General features: G+C 35.2%; 1 protein-coding gene across 3 annotated transcripts in view; it reads left to right on the top strand.

The window, feature by feature from the left end:
* Window positions 1-20,520, top strand: part of LOC123867643 (poly(rC)-binding protein 3) — a 217,222-nt gene that overhangs the window by 143,183 nt on the left and 53,519 nt on the right. For all 3 annotated transcript variants that reach the window (XM_045909799.1, XM_045909797.1, XM_045909795.1), the window contains one exon: window positions 11,771-11,825. The gene's annotated coding sequence lies outside the window, so the exon portion shown is untranslated. The remainder of the gene's footprint in view (window positions 1-11,770; window positions 11,826-20,520) is intronic.

Raw genomic sequence — 20,520 nt, 5'->3', positions numbered from 1 at the left:
GGATAAAGGTATAGAAAGGATATTGGCTACTTTTATCCCTTCCGGGATAAAAGTGGCCTATAACCTTTCCCAGGGTGGATTTTCCAATTAAAGTGTTCCCACGGGATTCTTAAAGTCCTATCCGTTCCACCAATTTGCATAAAGGCACAGAGGAAGCTTGCATCCCGGAAATTGACATAGGCAACTTTTATCCCGGAAAATCAAACGTTTCCCACGGGATTTTTAAAAATAACCTAAATCCACGCGGACGAAGTCGCGGGCATCATCTAGTAAGTCGCTAGAAAAATACGATATTAACAAAAAAGAAATGTACATAATATTAAAAATTAAAAAAGCTATTCACGATATTATTTGCAAGACTTTTTACTAACAATAGTAACGAGTGAATGCTAAGAGAAATTAACGAACTCAGAAACTCAATAAGGTGTTTTAATTTTAAATGAGAAACACTACCGTTAAAGTAGAAAGGTAACGTATAGCTTGTGAAATGTTAAGCGAATGAATAAAGAGAGAGCTTTTCACGTGTTTTAAGCAGACGGAAAAAATTGCATCCACCTGGAGTTTTTCTCGAAATTGAATGTAAAATATGTCACTTTGCTTTGATTATTTTCTTTTCATGTAGATTGTAGACGGTAAATAAAGCGGACATTGAAAAAGATGATAGTAAATTAAAATGCGAGACGGTTCGCTGTGAAGCTTTAATAATAAAAAAGTTACAATAGAATAGTAGGTACAATGATTAGACGAGGTACCTTTTTAACCCACTTCAAGAAAGGGGGTTCGGTATCAGACCCGTATGTGCCTTTGTAAGTATTTAAGTATAGGCATATGTATTTATATGAGCTATTTACATGTTGTTGTGTGTGTGTGTTGTCCCAAAAAATCAGTGAACCAATTTTCATGATTTTTTTCTCTAACTTATGTGGATTACATGAATATACTTACTACTGTCTTACACCAATCTTATGTATCAAATCATATATGCACAAAATATGTACATTGACTGTGAAATATTTGTATAAACTTATCAACACTACAAAGTTTTCTAATAATTTTTTACCACAGTGCTTCAAAATGCTATATTTCTTGTTTGTAGAGTAAATTGAAGGCATATAGGTACAATAAAACGGCAAAACCGACGTTGGTACATCACACTCATATCATATCACACTCATATTATAAAGGCGAAAGTTTGTATGTGTGTGTGTGAATGTTTGTTACTCCTTCACGCAAAAACTACCAGACGGATTTGGCTGGGAATGAAAATAGATAATATCCTGGATTAGCACATAGGCTACTTTTTATTCCGGAAAATCAAATAGTTTCAACGGGATTTCGAAAAACCTAAATCCATGCGGAATTGGGCAAAGTCGCGGGCATCGGCTAATTGATTTTAAAATACATGTACATACAAAATTTCGTGATATTTGGTGTCAGAGTATTTTTTCTGCATCATAATTTGATATACCTTCTTAATACGAAAGTTCGAAAATATTTTCGTATCTACCGTGCCTACACTTATTACACTCTCGACTATACAAGTGTAAATTATAAATTTATAACACCCCGTGTGACAAGTGAAGGTTACAGTTACTAGAAAAGAGCTGATAACTTCCAAACGGCTGAACCGATTTTCTTGGATTATAGCTAAGAACGCTCTCGATCAAGCCACCTTTCAAACAAAAAAAAAACTAAATTAAATCGGTTTATTAGTTTAGTAGCTACGATGCCACAGACAGATACACAGATACACATGTCAAACTTATAACACCCCTCTTTTTGGGTCGGGGGTTAAAAATTCAGCTTCTACCAAGTATCTACTCAAATTGTTCCACGGCTTCTTTTGGGTCGGCGCGGGGGTTAAAAACCAAGACAAGACACAAGATTCGCTACCTCTATCAAACTAATTTGACATTGGTTGGTTCTACACTGCTGCTTCACCATTTTCATCGAATAATTTTGACCTTCAATGGATTAAAAATAAAGGCCAAATAAGCTCAATGGCTATCATTCAGTTTTGGCCACTAAGTTCAATCACCCCACTGAACCTCTGGGTGTAATATCGTTAATCATGAACTAAGATAATACTGGTACTTCACGAGTGAGGTGTACGCAACAAGCCACAGCACACTCACCGTGATTCCTACCGCTTAACCCCATTACATTGATTAAGTGCTAATTCAAGCTGAGCGAGCGTCGTAGCATCGCGTAGCAATATAGCTACGCGCCGTCTACAGTAGAATTTTTAATGAAACAAAACAAATCAACGTTTCAACATATTCCCTCAAACTGAGGAGATTCTAATTGCTGACAGCTTTTGTTCTACAACTACGCCTCCCTGTCAATACCATTCAAGTGCCAAAAGATCCTTGTCGCACTGCATCTTATGCTAGAGATAGTGATGTTCCACTAAATGGTATACCCTGTTCTACCTGACCAGTGTAGGGGACAGTTGTGCTTTTTTTATTCAGTAAAATGCTGCAGAATATCAAATTTCTGGGTTCAATGGTACGAGCTATACGATGATATGTCAGTCAGTCAATTTTAATTCAACAAAAGATATACAACGATTACAAAAATTAGCCATTATACTTCCATTATGGTATGTATTTTAATTTTTAACACAATAGCGGTAAAGTTTTACTAAATATAGAACATATTTATAATGGAAATCACTCACAATAGTTGCGGAAAGTTTTTTTTAACTTTATCTTGCTTTCACTCAATAAATTATTAAGAACGTGTTTATTTCAGTAATAATGTGGATAACATAAAAGCAAAATTACGTTCACACTCAAACAACTTTATAAAACTCATACCAGCAATTTCGAAAGAACTCATTTTACCAAATAGATGCATAACAAATTTTTCGTTGGCAATGCCCGGGAAAAACATTCCTGAACCGATCCGCTATAAAGTTTCGTGAATACAGATACCTTAATCTCTTTTGTCTCTTTGTGATTAAAATTATACTGGGCGAGGGCAAAGAGTTTCCAGCGAGACCCCCCCAACTTATGCGTCGTAGTTTCAGAGCAGGTTTGAAGGCAAAATAAACAGAATTGTGCAGAGGTATAGTGATGTTACCAGTCGGCTAAACTCGACTTCGCATGAGTAATTGTCCGGCAAAGGTTTGCCACGATACTAAGTTTCTGGCAAAGCATGACGTGATTTCTAATACTTACGAGGTAAATATAAAAAAAAATAGACTTAATAGTATTAAAGAAAAAAAAGGTCATGAGATTTTGGCGGCAAAATACAATTTGGCGTTTGCACATCCTTTAAAATATCAGACAGAGTTCATTGCATCATTTTCTACTTCAGCACTTCATAGCCATTAGAATTATTCATACTAAGAACAACAATCAAAAACTCTAATGTTTTTGTAACTACACGTATTTATTTTAACTGACTGTTGGGCTCTAGATTCTAAAAATGTATTATTTTATTTTTAATAAATAATTATCATCACAACTCACATCCCTAGCGTAGGTACCTAATGTAAAAAGTTCTGGCAGCAACGGTGTATTGCTTGCCTCCAAAACATCACAGGTTTATTCGGCATTGTTCAACCCGGAGCGGCGTTTGTTGACTCCGATATTTCTACTTCGTTAACATGCTTTTGTCAAGGAAAAAATTGAGTTAGTAGGTACGTGATATTTAAAATCAAAATTAATCTATTTTATGTAGGGCAATTAGTGTAACTTATACTACGTCTGTGACTCTATCACCGGTTTGGACTTTGAAAAGTAGATTCTATTGGGAAGAGACATCAAGAAAATCATCAGTTGCTCAAAACCCGGCCAAGTGCGAGTCAGACTCGCGCACCGAGGGTTGTAGGATCTGAGATCCTTTCCAATATCATGCATATACGTAATACATAGAGCTAATGGACTTCATACAAAGCTACGCGCTATTCTATATTCTATTATGTATGGTTTCATCCACAGTGTGGTTTATTTAGAAGTGGCAAGGAGGCAGACGTGGCGAAGGCACATAATTGTATCTTCCATAAACTAATAATGTCGTTAGCTACTCAAGGGACGTGTCGGTGATTGCACCACTAAATTGACGAGTTTAAATGTACCTTGTGGTATCCATTTTATACTTGTTTCTTGTGGAAAAGGCTAGTGATAATTTCGGACCTATCAAACCAGATTACAGATTTTGTATGGGTAACTAACGATCAACATCAATTTTCCTGATAGATGCATGTGCGTAAAATGAATTACAAAAGACTATTGATATTGATTGAATCACGGCAACGCCGTATAGCTTATTGAAAATAAATGAGCTTTTTTGGAATCACAAGAAATTTCAACTCTATTAACTGTTATGCTAATTGGAAATTGGCATACAATCAGTTATTTTCATGGCAATATTATAATAACCATTGTTCGTACAGACATTGACTGAAGAATTAAGTTCTCATTAGGAGCTTATTTTTATCCTGTAGTCGGTTCTTAAGAGGGCTTGTTTTTACCGCTTTGTTAATAAGTTCTGTTTTCAAAGCTTTTACTTTGTACGTATTCATAGTAAAATGAATATGCAAGACATTCTGTATTGTCTTTTGGAGTGCGGCCAACAGTTCGCGAGTTGGTAATATTTTTTAAATTCAATTTCAGTAAAGCCACAGGGTTCTATACAGTCGGTTTAATGGGCACCTGGTGAGCGTTCGAATGAAAGACCGCGTAACAATAAACATTAGGGCAAAACGTATTCAGGAGAAGGTGTCTGCCGTCATCTATCATCATCATCACTGATGCAAGCAACTGATATTGCTGATCATAGGTTTCTTATAGGGACTGCAACACACCACAGTCTTAAGCCGCCTGAATCCAGTGGCTCCCTGCGGCTCGTTTGATGTCTACCTACCTATTACGATTAAAAAGACGTTATTAACAGGCTACTACAGTCAAACATTTAAATTAAAATCAAAATATTTTTATTCAATTAAAATTTTACAAGTACTTTGACTCGTTAAATGCATCTATCACTGGTTCGGAACGCCTTTACTACCGGTTTATATTATGTAGCCGTTTTCTCGAACTCTCATACTCAAACAAAACATGAACACCTTTCCCAGCGACAAAAAAAGGTAGGCGTGGTAAGGTTAGCTTCGACTCATTAGTACAGTCTACATAGCATCATTATTTTTAACCCCCGACCCAAAAAGAGTGTTATAAGTTTGACATGTGTATCTGTCTGTGGTATCGTAGCTCCTAAACTAAAGAACCGATTTCAATTTAGTTTATTTTTTGTTTGAAAGGTGGCTTGATCAAGAGTGTTCTTAGCTATCGGTTCAGCCTTTGAAAGTTATCAGCTCTTTTCTAGTTACTGTAACCTTCACTTGTCGGGGGTGTTATAAATTTTTTGTTTACACTTGTATTAATTACGTGGGCATGTGATAAATAACAAACACACAAAAACTAAAAAAAAACTTACCTACATAATGTCTTGCCTATAAACATCTCATGTCACGGTTGATAATAATAATATGTTCGTCTTAGTCTAGGTCTTCGATCAACATTTATAGTATACCTACTAGACGTAGATGAGAAATATATTCATTTTGAAAATATATAGAAATTAACCATACTCACTTTTGTATTATGTATTTCCTTTCAATTATTCATAATAGTATTTTAACGGTTGCTGTAGTTAGTACCCAATCAAAACGTGAGTAAAAATTCCCTTTCGCCATTCATTAAGTTTATAGCTCTATTTTCTAAAAAAAGTAATCAAAAGATAATTTACGGTTGCTGTTCTAATAAGTTTATAAGTTCGCTCATAAAAACGAACGTACCTACCTATCTAGGCATGGTATTAAGGTTGTTTCTTCGTCCATAAGTAATCCTTTAATAAAGAAGGTAATGCTTCCTTTTATCCCGTTGCTGTACACTAGGGTTCCTATAAGTAACATAATATTATATATTTAATAAAAGTTTGTGCACTTGTCTATCGAAAAATTACGTCGTTTTTAAACGTTTCATTTTATATTTTTAACCCCCGACCCAAAAAGAGGGGTGTTATAAGTTTGACGTGTGAAGGTATATATATATCTGTATATCTGTGTATCTGTCTGTGGTATCGTAGCTCCTAACCTAATGAACCGATTTTAATTTAGTTTTTTTTTGTTTTAAAGGTGGCTTGATCGAGAGTTTTCTTAGCTATTATTAATCCAAGAAAATCAGTTCAGCCGTTTGAAAGTTATCAGCTCTTTTCTAGTTAGATACAATAAACTTCACATGTTGGGGGTGTTTTAAATTTTTAATTTACACTTGTTTAATCAATGTTTCTGGCTCTACTGAGTAACAAACAATTTGATAATAATCTATCCTAATAATTAACAGGTTTTATTTTTGGGGTTCCGTAGTCTACAAGGAAGCCTTATAGTTTCGCCATGTCTCTCCGTCCGTCCACGGCTAAGCTCAGCGACTTAGATTAGTTTAGAAAACTGTAATTTGGCATGACAGATTAATCACATCGTCAAAGGGTTAAATAAAATTTTAAAAAAAAAGCTATGCGAAAGTGCTTAAAAGCTTTAAAGTGCTTAATTTTAGGGTTCCGTAGACAAAGGGTAAACTGTGTCTAAATAGCAGATTACGATTAACAGGAGTGCGGATCCGATGTTCGTTGGAACATATTGTTACTACTATGAAACGCCGCGCCGCATCCAAGGTACGGATTTACGGAACTTGAAGTTGAAAACTAAAACCCAACTGCGATCGTCTTAATAAACACTGAAATGTTATAGTAAAATTATTTTTCTTTCGCTTGGTATATTTTAATGTTGTAGTACATTTATATTTATGAACTCACTCCATCTTAGGCTGCATCATCACTTGCTAGCAGGTCTGATTGCAGCCAAGCGCTAGTCTATATAATTAAAAAAAAAAAAAAAAACAGAATTTTCTCTTCTTTCATTTGATACCCCACTCGATACAATAGCAAAAAAAAAATTTGGAGACCCCCACTTTTTTTTTCATGCAATATCCGTTAGGTCAATTTTTTTGTATAAAATGTAGCCTATGTCACCCGGACCTTTACGACGAATCGAGTGACACCTCATTCATCAAAATCGCCCCAGTAGTTTAGGCGCTTCGGTGGAACACAGAATCTGGATACAAACATACACACAAACATACATAGACTGCTAAAATCATAACCCTTCCTTTTGGCTTTGCCGCAGTCGGGTAAAAATACGAAAATGAACATTTACATCGCCAGTCGCTACGATAATGAGTTGATAAAAGTTCCGTTGTTCTCATTACGAGTGCCCCTACCGCCTGAAGGATACCCGCAATTGAGATTCACTTCGCACCTCTTCAGGATTTATTGCGGTGGATTTCTTTCTTCAGTAAAACAATTAGTCAGCCTACTTGCGCACTTTTTTTGCAGTATTCTTGAAAAAGTTGTAGTTTGTTCCCGTTGTTGCTAGAAAGAGATTCATCGTTATTGTTTCATTATTCGTATTTACATATAGTACATTCTCAATATGATTAATAACCAAGAAAAGCAAAATGAATACCAGATTTTTTTATAATACCTAACATTGTCATTGAAATCAGCCCAATGGTTTTTATTAAAAGGTTTACATTCTATTTGGAAGCGTTTTCCCCTAACTTTCATACGCCATTTATTCCGAGTTTCTGTTTGCGTTTCACTCCAATACCGGGGCCGTTCGTCTAGAAAGTTTATTTACCTACCTTTTCATATGAAGTCACTGATAAACTTCTATATCCACTTTTTATATACCAAACAAAAATAAGGGATGTTGTAAGTTTGTCAAGAAAGCTTTTGTGAGCGGTATTGCGGCTTTAGAACTCGTTTGTTAGCTAACTTCTGAGCTTTTTTGCTTAATAAACTATTTACTTACCTACTATCAGTCATATGATAGGAGTAGCAAACACTGTAATTATTATCATCTCAGTTTAAGAGGCGTCTTTCCCTCACTCGCTCCATACAAACTTAGTTCCAATTTCATTTGAATATTAAGCAACCAAGGTCCATGAAATTTTGCAGACATGTTCTAGAAACTAATATCTATGCCTAAAGTTTTCCAGATTTCTGTTAAAATATTCGGTTTCAAAGTTACGCGGTCTTAAAAATTCACATACAAATCTTTGAGCCCCTGTAATTTTAAAACTACTTACATTTTTTAGAAAAATCTAAAACACCACAGGCACAGATATTAGTTTCTAGAATATGTCTGCAAAAATCCATGGACATTGGTTGCAACGATTGGTCACATTCAAATGAAATTGGAACAACGATTGTATGGAGTAAGCGTCAGCCCTGTTAAGGAAAGTTTCTCTAGCGCGCTCCCCAGCATTCTCCGTACAAACATAGTTTGGTTCGCATTTGAATATGAACATTAACCAATAAAACTCTATGAAATTTTGTAGATTAATTCTAGAAAAAAATACCTAAATTAATTCTAGAAAGGATATTGACTAATTTTTATCCCAAAAAATCAAAGATTCTCCACGGGACTTTTAAAAAACCTAAATTCACCTGGACATCACCTAGTAATAATATGAATAAACATTTCACTGCTCGCCATATTGTGTTTTATTTGTACATACCACAGTTTTTAATTAAAACAATCATGTTTTTTCATCACAGAGGTCCCTGTATTTGATCAACAACATTGGCGGTATTGGGTAACGATAATATATTCGTCGTGTACCTATTTTATCCCAAAATTTACTTTTATCCTTGAAATATTAAAGTCCTTTTAATAGATGTACGACGAACGCTGGCCAAGTATGTAACCAGCAGTTCTTGAATCTCCACAGCTTAGGATTGCAGTGCCCTGAAACATCATAGTGGAGAAATTGGTATTTGGAATGTACAATGATAAAGTTTGCACCTCGTTAAAAATAAAGAAATATGTGTCTCACAATATTTGGAAAGTCCAACCCCAAGAGGGTTAAGATATAGAGAAAACAAGTTTGTATGTAGTCCGTAATTTTTGAAGTTAGATATATTCATAAAATTTAGGTTTTTGTTTCAAAATGAAGTAAGAATTAAAAACGTGTTTCAGTATTTTTGTAAATTCCACCCATTCCACTCCTTCATCGATTTTTATTATTTTTAACCCCCGACCCACAAAGAGGGGTGTTATAAGTTAGACGTGGGTATCTGTGTATCTGTCTGTGGCATCGTAGCTCCTAAACTAATGAACCGATTTTAATTTAGTTTTTTTTTGTTTGAAAGGTGGCTTTAATCGAGAGTGTTCTTAGCTATAATAAAAGAAAATCGATTCAGCCGTTTGAAAGTTATCAGCTCTATCCTAGTTACTGTAACCTTCACTTGTCGGGGGTGTTATAAATTTTTAATTTACACTTGTTACTATAAAAAATGACACTCGAGGGACAACGGGTGGCCCAGTTACCTAGCGGCTTTACATTACAATGTAAAAAGACAATCTGACTGACACATAAATTTCTCAAACCACTGGGTATAGAAGATTTTGCATGTAAGTAGCTTAGTTACTCTCTCTAACTTAGATCTCCGCTATGAGAGAACTTTCAGTAATTTACCCCAACCAAAACTGAAGTGGAATATATACCTACCTTTTATAAAAGAGATCCCTAAACTTTTTTAATATCCGAAAATTAAAGTAATCTTTCGTTTAATTTTCAGCGAAAAACTAAACACGACGTAATGACTGTGGGCGGATTATTCGACAAAGAGGTTTACTTAGGACCTAAACTTCATTTGGAGCATAAATCCTTTGCTCCAATTATTTACCATTTGACCTTTGAGGGTATCTAAGTACAATTATAAACTATTATTTGTTCGCTACTATTATACCCTCGGAGGTCAAATAGTTACGCGCTTTATATAGTGCGTCCATGCGACAAATAATGAAAACAAAACTGAACTTTTCATTTATGACCACGTTTGATAAAATAAAATACAATCTGCTTTGCTATAAGTATTGAACTTTCTTCAAAAAAATTATAACTATAATGTCATTCGGTTATGTAAGCGTACCAATGATATCTCATACATCCCCATCTGTTCAGGAATTTAGAAGTTATGGTGGAACAGAGAAACTCACATACATGAAACCTGAAAACAATAGGTACACTTCTCTATAATTTATTTAGTCGGGGGCTACGGTCGTAGGAACATGTAATAGCTGAACATCAACAGGCACACAAAACATAGAATAGAATAGAATATATTTTTATTCAAGTTAACTATAGGTACTATAACTTCTTATTACTGTTATATTCAAGTGCTTAGGTTATAAAGTTACAGCTTTTAATAATCATAAATGCTAACTTAATACAAACTAAGCAAGTATGTCAATTAACATAAAAACCAACACCCGTTATAATATAAAATCATATTTATAGACCATCTCCTTATAACATAATAGCAAAAAAGATAAAGTTCGAATATATGCGATAAAACGCCATAAAGTGCGAGTCAGACTCGCGCACCGAGGATTCCGTACTCGGGTATTTTTCCGACATTTTGCACGATAAATCAAAAACAAAACTATTGTGCATAGAAATAAACAAAAATAGGTTTTAGAATGTACAGGTTTCATATGATAAACTCAAACTCAAACTCAAATTATTTTTATTCAATTAAACTTTTACAAGTGCTTTTGAATCGTCAAAATAATCTACCACTGGTTCGGAATGCTGTTCCTACCGAGAAGAACCAGCAAGAAACTCGGCTGTACCCCACTTGGTATAGTTATCTTACTTACTTTCACGATTCTAGGTCAACGCGAAGTACCTACCCTATATTTTTTATATATAGTTTTCTTGACAGACACGACAGACGGACAGACGGACAGATGCACAAACAGACAGATGGACAGACAGACAGACAAACAAATAGACAGATGGACAGACAGACAGACAGAGAGTCAGACGGACAGACAGCAAAAAGGGTTCATTTTTTTCTTTTGAGGTACGGAACCTTAAAAATCGTAATATCCGCAATACAAGCAACTGCTCGTTCAATTAGTAATCCTATTGTCTGCGTTTTGATCGAGGCTCCTAAACAAACCACTTTTTGATAAGTGTTTACCACACACAACGAGAGATTTCTTCTGTAAATCGTGTTTACTTTTGTGTTCACCTGTGAGGCTTGTTTATTATTGTAGTACTACCTGGTACCGGGCATCAGCTAGTTTATCATAAAAATAACACAAGTCCCGATAAGTACTAAGTTTAAGTTTTCAAAACAGGTTTTTGGTAGGTCATGTTTTTAATTTTTTTGAATTACAACTTGTTGTTGCGTGTGTATTTTGTACTTCAATTATTATTATTTATTATTACAATATAATGTATGCACGCTCGTTGCCTGCTAACCATTTTACTCTTTCTTTCTTTTTATTACCATACAAGTTAGCCCTTGACTGCAATCTCACCTGGTGGTAAGTGATGAAGCGCGACTTCGTCTCTATTTAAACTTTTCAAAATCCTTTGCGAACGAAACGTCAATATCAGTTAAACCGATGGGCTGTGAAAAGGTAACACAGATAAACAATTTTAAAATTAAAATAAACTAGCTCATGCCTACTCCTACCATGGTCATACTGTCACATTAATTATACCATGATTCGCTGGTAAGAAATTTAATAGATGTTATAATGTACTAAACACTTTAGTATAATATTCTGTTGGTATAAGAAGTCTGATTTGTCATTTTGTTATATACGTACTTGTTTTAATTTATTTTGAAATTATTTTGTTAATAACGATAATTATTAATTTTGGTAATTCTTTCTTTGTTTCAGATAAAGTTTACACGGATTTTGAAAACAGGAACTTTATGTAGTCAAATTTCAAAAGGTAACTAAATAAACTTTTATTCTATATTTTGGTATAATACCTTTAGTATTTTATTTTCAAGATAGTAATAAGTTCAAATAAATAGTTAAGTATACCTAGTTAAGATAAAGTGAAAAGTTAGAGACGGTCAAAGTTGTACCTAGCGAAAGCGATACTTCTTAACTATACCTTAATGTAACTTTGTCACTAAATAACTTAGTTGGACACTTAGCAAACGCCTCATTATTAAATTATGTTCCTTTCCAAGTTTAAAAGACACTTCAGCCAGATGTTGAAGAGCTACACAGAATTAAGAGTTTTTATTGAGACGTTTATGGTTGGAAATATTTCCAAATTGTTCCAAGCGGATTTAATCATAAAAACCGGGATCTTTGTTATTTCGGCTAGTAATCAAGCTGTTCCAATATTCAAGTTATATTCTACACACTCTCTTAACAGGGCTCTCTCCGTCACTCGCTTCATACAATCGTAGTTCCAATTTCATTTGAATATTAAGCAACCAAAGTCCGTGAAATTTTGCAGACATATTTTAGAAACTAATATCTGTGTCTGTGGTGTTTTAGATTTTTCTAAAAATATGTAGTTTTAAAATTACAGGGGCTCAAAGATTTGTATGTAAATTTTTAAGACCGCGTAACTTTAAAATCGAATATTTTAACTGAAATCTGGAAAACCACAGTCATAGATATTAGTTTCTAGAATATGTCTGCAAAATTTCATGGACTTTGGTTGCTTAATATTCAAATGAAATTGCAAAGTACGATTGTATGAAACGAGTGACGGAGAGAGCCCTCTTAACTAAAGTAGAATGACAGATCGGAACATAATTGCTGTTCCTTTCATAATGCTCTCTGCGGAAAAGGATAAATAACATTAGCCCTGTAAAAGTTTGGTTTAGATAGTGCATACAACAGTATTAGCCAAATTATCAAATTACTCTTTTTAAATTAAAAGCTGAATCGCACAGGCTTTGCACAAATAGTTTTCTGGCTTACCTATTTTTTATAAACAGAAATGTGATAAATAAGATACATACGAGTAGGTAGAGCATAAAATGTTAAAAGTTTATTGAAGATACAAGTAAATATTATAGACAATTGTAGCTTCTACTTAAAAGATAACTCAAAATTTAAAAAACCCCCGACACAAAAACCTCTATAAGAAAACTTTCGAACGGCTAAACCGATTTTCTTCTATTATAGTTAAGAACACTCTCGATCAAGCCACCTTTCAAACAAAAAAGACTAAACTAAAATCGGTTCATTCGTTTAGGAGCTACGATGCCACAGACAGATATACAGATAAGGCCCCTCTTTTTGGGTGGGTGGTTAAAAACAGATAGGAAAAAGATATTTTATAAAATTCCAGACAAGTATTCTACGGCAAAATAAATGAAATTCGTATTAATATAATATGTGGTAGGTATGTAGGCTACCTACTACATGTTGAAGATTTTTCATATTCACAAGCCCGCATCCAAAAAGCCTGTGCTAAAAAACCGCAGCCTGTTTAATTAGCGTTAAAATAACGAGGTAACTGAATTACTGAATTGATGAAAGTTTTTTTAATATCACCATGTCAAATATTTTATAATGAGTAGGTTTTATATTTTGCAATTTGCGGTACATTGTGCCTACCCAATGAGAGGAATATTAATGAAAACACAGCAAGTAACTTGAATGCCTACCTAGAATTAGAGGGCTCTCTCCGTCACTCGTTTCATACAGTCGTAGTTCCAATTTCATTTGAATATTAAGCAACCAAAGTCCATGAAATTTTGCAGACATATTCTAAAACTAATCTTCTCGACAGTAAAATATAATGACTTTTTTCCTGTTTGGCAAAATTGTTGTTTTTGCGAGTGGTTTTAGTTCGCGACAGGTCGACATGGCAATCGGGGTATGAGTTGGCGGGACGCTCCGCACACCCGCACGTTACCCGCACTATCCCGCACCGGGCTAGCGCGAAGGCTGTAGTAACGGGTCTGGCGAGTGCTATGTCGACCTGTCGCGAACTATATGTAGGTATATTGCTAAACTTTTGTTTTGATCTGCAACGAATACAGTCCATAAACATTTTGTTTAGATTGCTCCCAGGTGCCGTATCAATGTGAAATATAGCCTGCAGGCTGCAACCATTCAATGCGGATAAAAAATTCGCTTAAAAGTCAAAGAATTAATTTCGAATTTTTGAATGACTCTTTTTATTTTTAGAATGGGAATGTATTCAGCTAAACTCACTTGTTTGCCGGAGAATGCCCACTGTGAGTTTAACTGATCATTCTCAGTTATTACATGGTACCTACTGATAGTTAATTTAGTTTTAGAGTATTCGCATCTTTCTCTTACCTATGTAATAAGAAAAGGGTAGACAAACTTATTATTACAATATAAAACTGTCCAAATTCGTGACTTTTAGTTCTGTTTTCAGAATACTGTTTAAAGTAGTTTCGATAACACTAAAATATTAAGTTACAGACAGACAGACGGACGGACGGACGGACGGACGGACGGACGGACAGACAGACGGTCGGACGGACGGACAGACGGACAGACAAACAGACAGACAACAAAATGATCCTATAAGGGTTCCGTTTTTCCTTTTGAGGTACGGAACCGTAAAAACTGTCAAAACGTAAATTTTCCAATGGTTAAAAAATTGCCTGGCAGTAGATAAATAAATCATTGAAAAGTCTTGTAAAAATATTTTTAATTTCATTTCTTAGCCTATAGACTGCAATCTCACATGGTAGTAAGTGATGATGCAATTTACGATGGAAGTGGGCCAACTTGGTAGGGGTGTGGCAGTTTTATTAAACCCATATCCCTTATTGGTTTCTACACGGCATCGTACCGGAACGCTAAATCGCTTGGCGGCACGGCTTTGCCGATATTTCGTCGGAAACATACCTATCTTATCGATATCGATATAAAGCGGCTGGCGGGAAGTGGCTGGATGAGGAAGGCTGAGGACCGGGTGTGGTGGCGCTCTATAGGGAAGGCCTATGTCCAACAGTGGGCTGATGATGATGATGATGATGATTACCTATCTTAAATTCTTCAATCTATTTCATGATTTACAAAATCAGTGTCCCACATTCCGATCCATCAAGCTAGATTCGCACCCGAGGGACTGTTTCATTACTTTTATCAAATTTAGCAGAAAATCAAATCTTTCAACGAGATTATCCCAGCATCCGCGTCAACGACATACCGATGAGCTCGCGCCTCACATAATACCTACTATTTTTAACCCCCGACCCGAAAGAGGGGTGTTATAAGTTTGACGTGTGTATCTGTGTATCTGTCTGTGGCATCGTAACTCCTAAACTAATGAACCGATTTTAATTTTGTTTTTTTTTTTTTGTTTGAAAGGTGGCTTGATCGATAGTGTTCTAAGCAAGCATTCAAGGAAATCGGTTCAGCCGTTTGAAAGTTATCAGCTCTTTTCTAGTTACTGTAACCTTTACTTGTTGGGGGTGTTATAAATTTTTAATTTATGCTTGTTATTTTATCGTATATTTCGCCGTAAATAAATCATTTAAACGATAATGTTTACATGAAACGTTTATTTTAGAAAGCAAAGTTATTAAATACTCGTTAATTACTAGAGACACGGGTCCGCGTGGATTTAGTTTTTAAACTCTTGCTTTTTCGGGATAAAAAGTTGTCTATGTCAATTTCCGGGCCACCAGCTACCTAGTACAAAATATGTTGAAATGATGGGCTTTTAAGAATCCTCTTTGATTTTGACGGACGGACGGAACGAAATGTAATGTTTGGTGCTGAAAATGCAGCGGCCTCACTGTTAAATTATTTTATTTATATTTCATAATAATTCTGCAAGTTGTTATCAAAAGCTAGTAATTTTCGGTGGCAGAAAATCAAAATGGCAAGCTTCTGTGAAAGCTTTAATAACTCAATAATTAATTATACCCATCAGGTACACTCTACTACTCAGTTTCAATTTGCAGTGAGTTTCTACCTATTACTGCAAATTGATACTAAAAGCGTCTAGTTGCTTCCGACCATAATGCAGGCATATAACAACGAAACTTCTGTTTGTCTCTACTATTACCTAACTACTCAACTATCACGAGAGGAACCACTCAAATCATTTGCCTATATACTGTAGAAAGATGATAAAAGCAATTACTGTCTACCAATAGAAACGCTTAGTAAATTCATGAAGGGAACTCCTCTCAGCAATTCTTACCATTAAACTCATTTACTCACTGCAAATTGATACTAAAAGCCTGAGCTAGTTGCTTTTAAATAATAGGGACTCTCAATTCAAGCACAGGATACTCCTCAACGTAAACATTTACTCAATAATTGCACGTCCAGAAGAGTTGACGTCTCTAGAATAAATATTCTATCCCCTAGTGGAATGTACAGACGGCAGCGTAAATGATTTCTTTTATACCAATGTAGTCTTTATTTATATAGGGTCTAAGTGGACAAGTTAAAAGGTCCTTGTTGGTGACTGTACCAGATACCTTACGCTCGAAGCATCTCTTTATTGGACGAAATTATGCCCCGTTGCTTTGTTTACGCATAACTTGGAGATACTTTGGTAGAGTAAGCGAGCCTTTTGAAAGAAAACCGTCGTTTATTTACTTTAAGATGTACGTATGAGCTAACAATGAGCTAACAATATAAATGTTTTAATCATTGGCTTTAGTGGTAGGTTAACCGCATTGAAAACCTCTAAGAAGTTATAAACGAATAGGCACCGGATTGTGATTTACTTTTGTTATAATAATAATCACCACCCATAATATAAATATGAAAGTGCGTTTGCATGTAAAGTATGTGGGCTTGTCCTTCAAGCTTGGCTTCTGAGGATTTAAGTAGTTTAATATCTGGAAATTGAGATAGACTATTTTTTACAAAGATTTCCTACGTGATTTTCAAGAACCTAAATCCACGCGGATTAAATAGTGAGGATCCGCTAGCCCCTACATTATACAAGGGGAAATAATAAAAAATGCACTTCTATTATTGAAGAACTAAGGTATGTACCTACTTTTCAGTAAATCTGCCTGAAGTAGTTTATCAGTAAGTATAGGATTAATTTGCAAATAGTTTTCTAACTCTATCGTACCAAAATAGGACGTTTCTAGTAAATGGATTGCGGATAGGTAGGTACAAATATTTTGGAGTGCCTGACAAAACGAGTTAAAAGTTAAAGCCGGTCAAGTGATCTAAAGAAACTTTCCGCTTGGGCTGTGGCCTGTGGCGGTCAAACTAACTTTGAACTTTATGCCAGTTAAATATTTTTATAGGAATCGACATTGGGATTCGCAACAATTTGGATAAATTAAATAAATATAATAAAAAAGCCTTTTTATTTCTCATATTCCTTAATTAGTTACATAGTAGATTAGTTTTGTTAGTTATTACATTTCCTTATTTTCCTAAGTTAGTATGGTTAGTAAGTGAAAATTCGGATACTCAGCAAAATTCACTGCAAATTCCTGAAAAGCCGGCAACACATTGATGGTGGTGGTACATCAGGTGACCCGCCTGCTCGTTTACTCGCTATTTACAAATGTAAATTAAAAATTTGTAACACCCCCGACAAGTGAAGGTTACAGTAACTAGAAAAAAAGCTGATAACTTTCAAACGGCTGAACCGATTTTCTTGGATGATAGTTAAGAACACTCTCGATCAAACCACCTTTCAAACAAAAAAAACTAAATTAAAATCGGTTCATTCGTTTAGGCGCTACGATGCCACAGACAGATACACAGAGACACACGTCAAACTTATAACACCTCTCTTTTTGTGTCGGGGGTTAAAAAGAAATAAAAATTTATTTAATAAAGAATTGAATGTGAGCAGTAAAGTTACGGCCACACTTCGGGTACACCTGCGCATCATGAATCTCAGCATTAGAGTTACGGTACCCTAATAAAGTAATCGATACACGCGAAAATTAAATTTTTTGAAACAAAAATAACAAGATAGAGACAGTAAGTACTTTCCCGAACTTGACGCTGATAAAGCCAAAGGCATAGTTACTTATCCATAATTTAGTAGAACTTAGTTGTGCAATTAATTATTTTTTTAAATATAAGACCAAAAAAAGCTGCAACTTTGCCAGCCTTCTAAATTACCCCATTTTGTAGGTATCAAATAAAATTGGTTTTCCATCGCGAGCTCCATCGCTTCATGTTTATTTATTAGATCCTAAACGATGTTTAGTAATATCCTGAGCTTATGGATTTGCATTACAATAACCCGTGAAATTACGTTTTATTAAATCCATTGATTTAATGAACACTTAAGTGGATAGCTTATAAAATCTGCTGTTCTTTTTTCAGCCAGTTTGACCAAGAATTTAGTTTTTAAATGTTTACATACACTTAGAGAAAACATCGATATTTAAATGCATTACTATAATATTATAAATGCGAAAGTGTGTCTGTCTGTCTGTCTTTTTCAGGGCCCAAAAGTTTAACCGACTCTGACGAAATTTAGTACAGGGTTAGCTTATATCCCCGGGGACGAACATAGGCTACTTTTTATCCCGGAAAATCAAACATTTCCCACGGGATCTTTAAAAACCTAAATCCACGCGGACGAAGTCGTGGGCATCCTCTAGTTTTCAAATAAATAGATACAACAATTGCACAACAACCGCGTCCGGCGGCGGGATTCGAACCCACATCTCTGGTATCACAGTCTAAATGCTTTGGCAACTAGACCACTTGTTCACTAACTTATTTATTCGTGTGTTCATTGTTCAATAACTAGACTAGATCATGAAAGATAGATAATGAAAAAGATGTGCAGAACTTAGTACAATTTATTTTTACTGCAGAGTTCTTCTAGGAGCTTCAAAAACCGAGGAAAACATAATTTTGAAAATGCTGACAAAATAAAAACCCTAAATCCACGTGGACGAAGTCGTGGGCCTGAGCTAGCCTAACATAAATCACACATTTTAATCGTCTATTTTTAACCCCCGACCCAAAAAGAGGGGTGTTATAAGTTTGACGTGTGTATCTGTGTATCTGTGTGTCTGTGTATCTGTGTATCTGTGTATCTGTGTATCTGTGTATCTGTGTATCTGTCTGTGGCATCGTAGCGCCTAAACGAATGAACCGATTTTAATTTAGTTTTTTTTGTTTTAAAGGTGGCTTGATCGAGAGTGTTCTTAGCTATAATCTAAAAAAATTGGTTCAGCCGTTTAAGAGTTATCAGCTCTTTTCTAGTTTTCTTGTAGAAAAGAAGGTTAGATAACCGTTAGGTTCATAATATTATGTCAATAGACAAATGTCAAGCTGTCAAGATGGACGTTGCCTAAATATATAATTATTTATTTGAAAATGATGTTTTGGAAAACTCAAATACTTTGGATTGTCGGGGGTGTTATAAATTTTTAATTTACACTTGTCAAACTAATGTTCTTCTACGACATTATAATTCGAAACAACAAACTTCTTGCAGTGTCTGTATACAAACTAGTATTTCCATTGGATGCCCTATCTGAAATCCTTTGTACGCCACTAAACAAACTCAATAATACTATTTTATCGGCGCATCATCTTCACAACGCTGACAAGTGTCTCCGTGATTGGTCGTTGAATACCGATCCCTCTGTCGTGGGCCTTTCTAGATGATTTGTAAAGGCTTCCTGTCCCCTTTCGATACTGTATCAAGCATACAGACTGTCTCTAACTGATAGCTAGGTTATATTCGTAAGCACGTCCATCATTTGACTTACTTCCCTATTTGTATAGCCTTTATTGTATACGTTTTCAAGACATCAAATGCGACAATGAATCTATACTAATAAATAAAATTGGAGTGTCTGTCTGTAATTTCGAAATAACTACCTCATATTAAGCTCATATGGTTATTTGAACGATACCATAACTGAATCACACGTTTTTAAAATTTTTGTCTGTCTGTCTGTCTGTCTGTCTGTCTGTCTGTCTGTCTGTCTGTCTGTCTGTTTGAAAAGGCTAATCTTTGGAACGGCTGAACCGATTTTGACGGGACTTTCACAGGCAAGTAGAGGATTGACCAGGGCGTAAAATAGGCTACTTTTTTAACCGACTTTTAAAAAGGGAGTTGTGTTTTTCTACCTATGTACACCGAAATCTCCGAGATTTCTGAACCGATTTGCGTCATTTCTTTTTTAATCGATGGAGGATCTTTGCGACATTGTTTCACAAAAAATTTGGAGTCCAACTCCTCAATCCTGATGCTGCAGGGGATCTGACCAATCCACGCGGGCGAAGCTGCGGGCATCAGCTAGTCTATACTTTATACTAATAAATAAAATTGGAGTGTCTGTCTGTAATTTCGAAATAACTACCTCATATTAAGCTCATATGGTTATTTGAACGATACCATAACTGAATCACACGTTTTTAAAATTTTTGTCTGTCTGTCTGTCTGTCTGTTTGAAAAGGCTAATCTTTGGAACGGCTGAACCGATTTTGACGGGACTTTCACAGGCAAGTAGAGGATTGACCAGGGCGTAAAATAGGCTACTTTTTTAACCGACTTTTAAAAAGGGAGTTGTGTTTTTCTACCTATGTACACCGAAATCTCCGAGATTTCTGAACCGATTTGCGTCATTTCTTTTTTAATCGATAGAGGAACTTTGCGACATTGTTTCATAAAAAATTTGGAGTCCAACTCCTCAATCCTGATGCTGCAGGGGATCTGACCAATC

The sequence above is a fragment of the Maniola jurtina genome, chromosome 8 (genome assembly GCF_905333055.1).
Source record: "Maniola jurtina chromosome 8, ilManJurt1.1, whole genome shotgun sequence".
NCBI lineage: Eukaryota > Metazoa > Arthropoda > Insecta > Lepidoptera > Nymphalidae > Maniola > Maniola jurtina.
The sequence above is the reverse complement of the archived record's forward strand: the minus strand, read 5'-3'. Positions and strand labels throughout refer to the sequence as shown.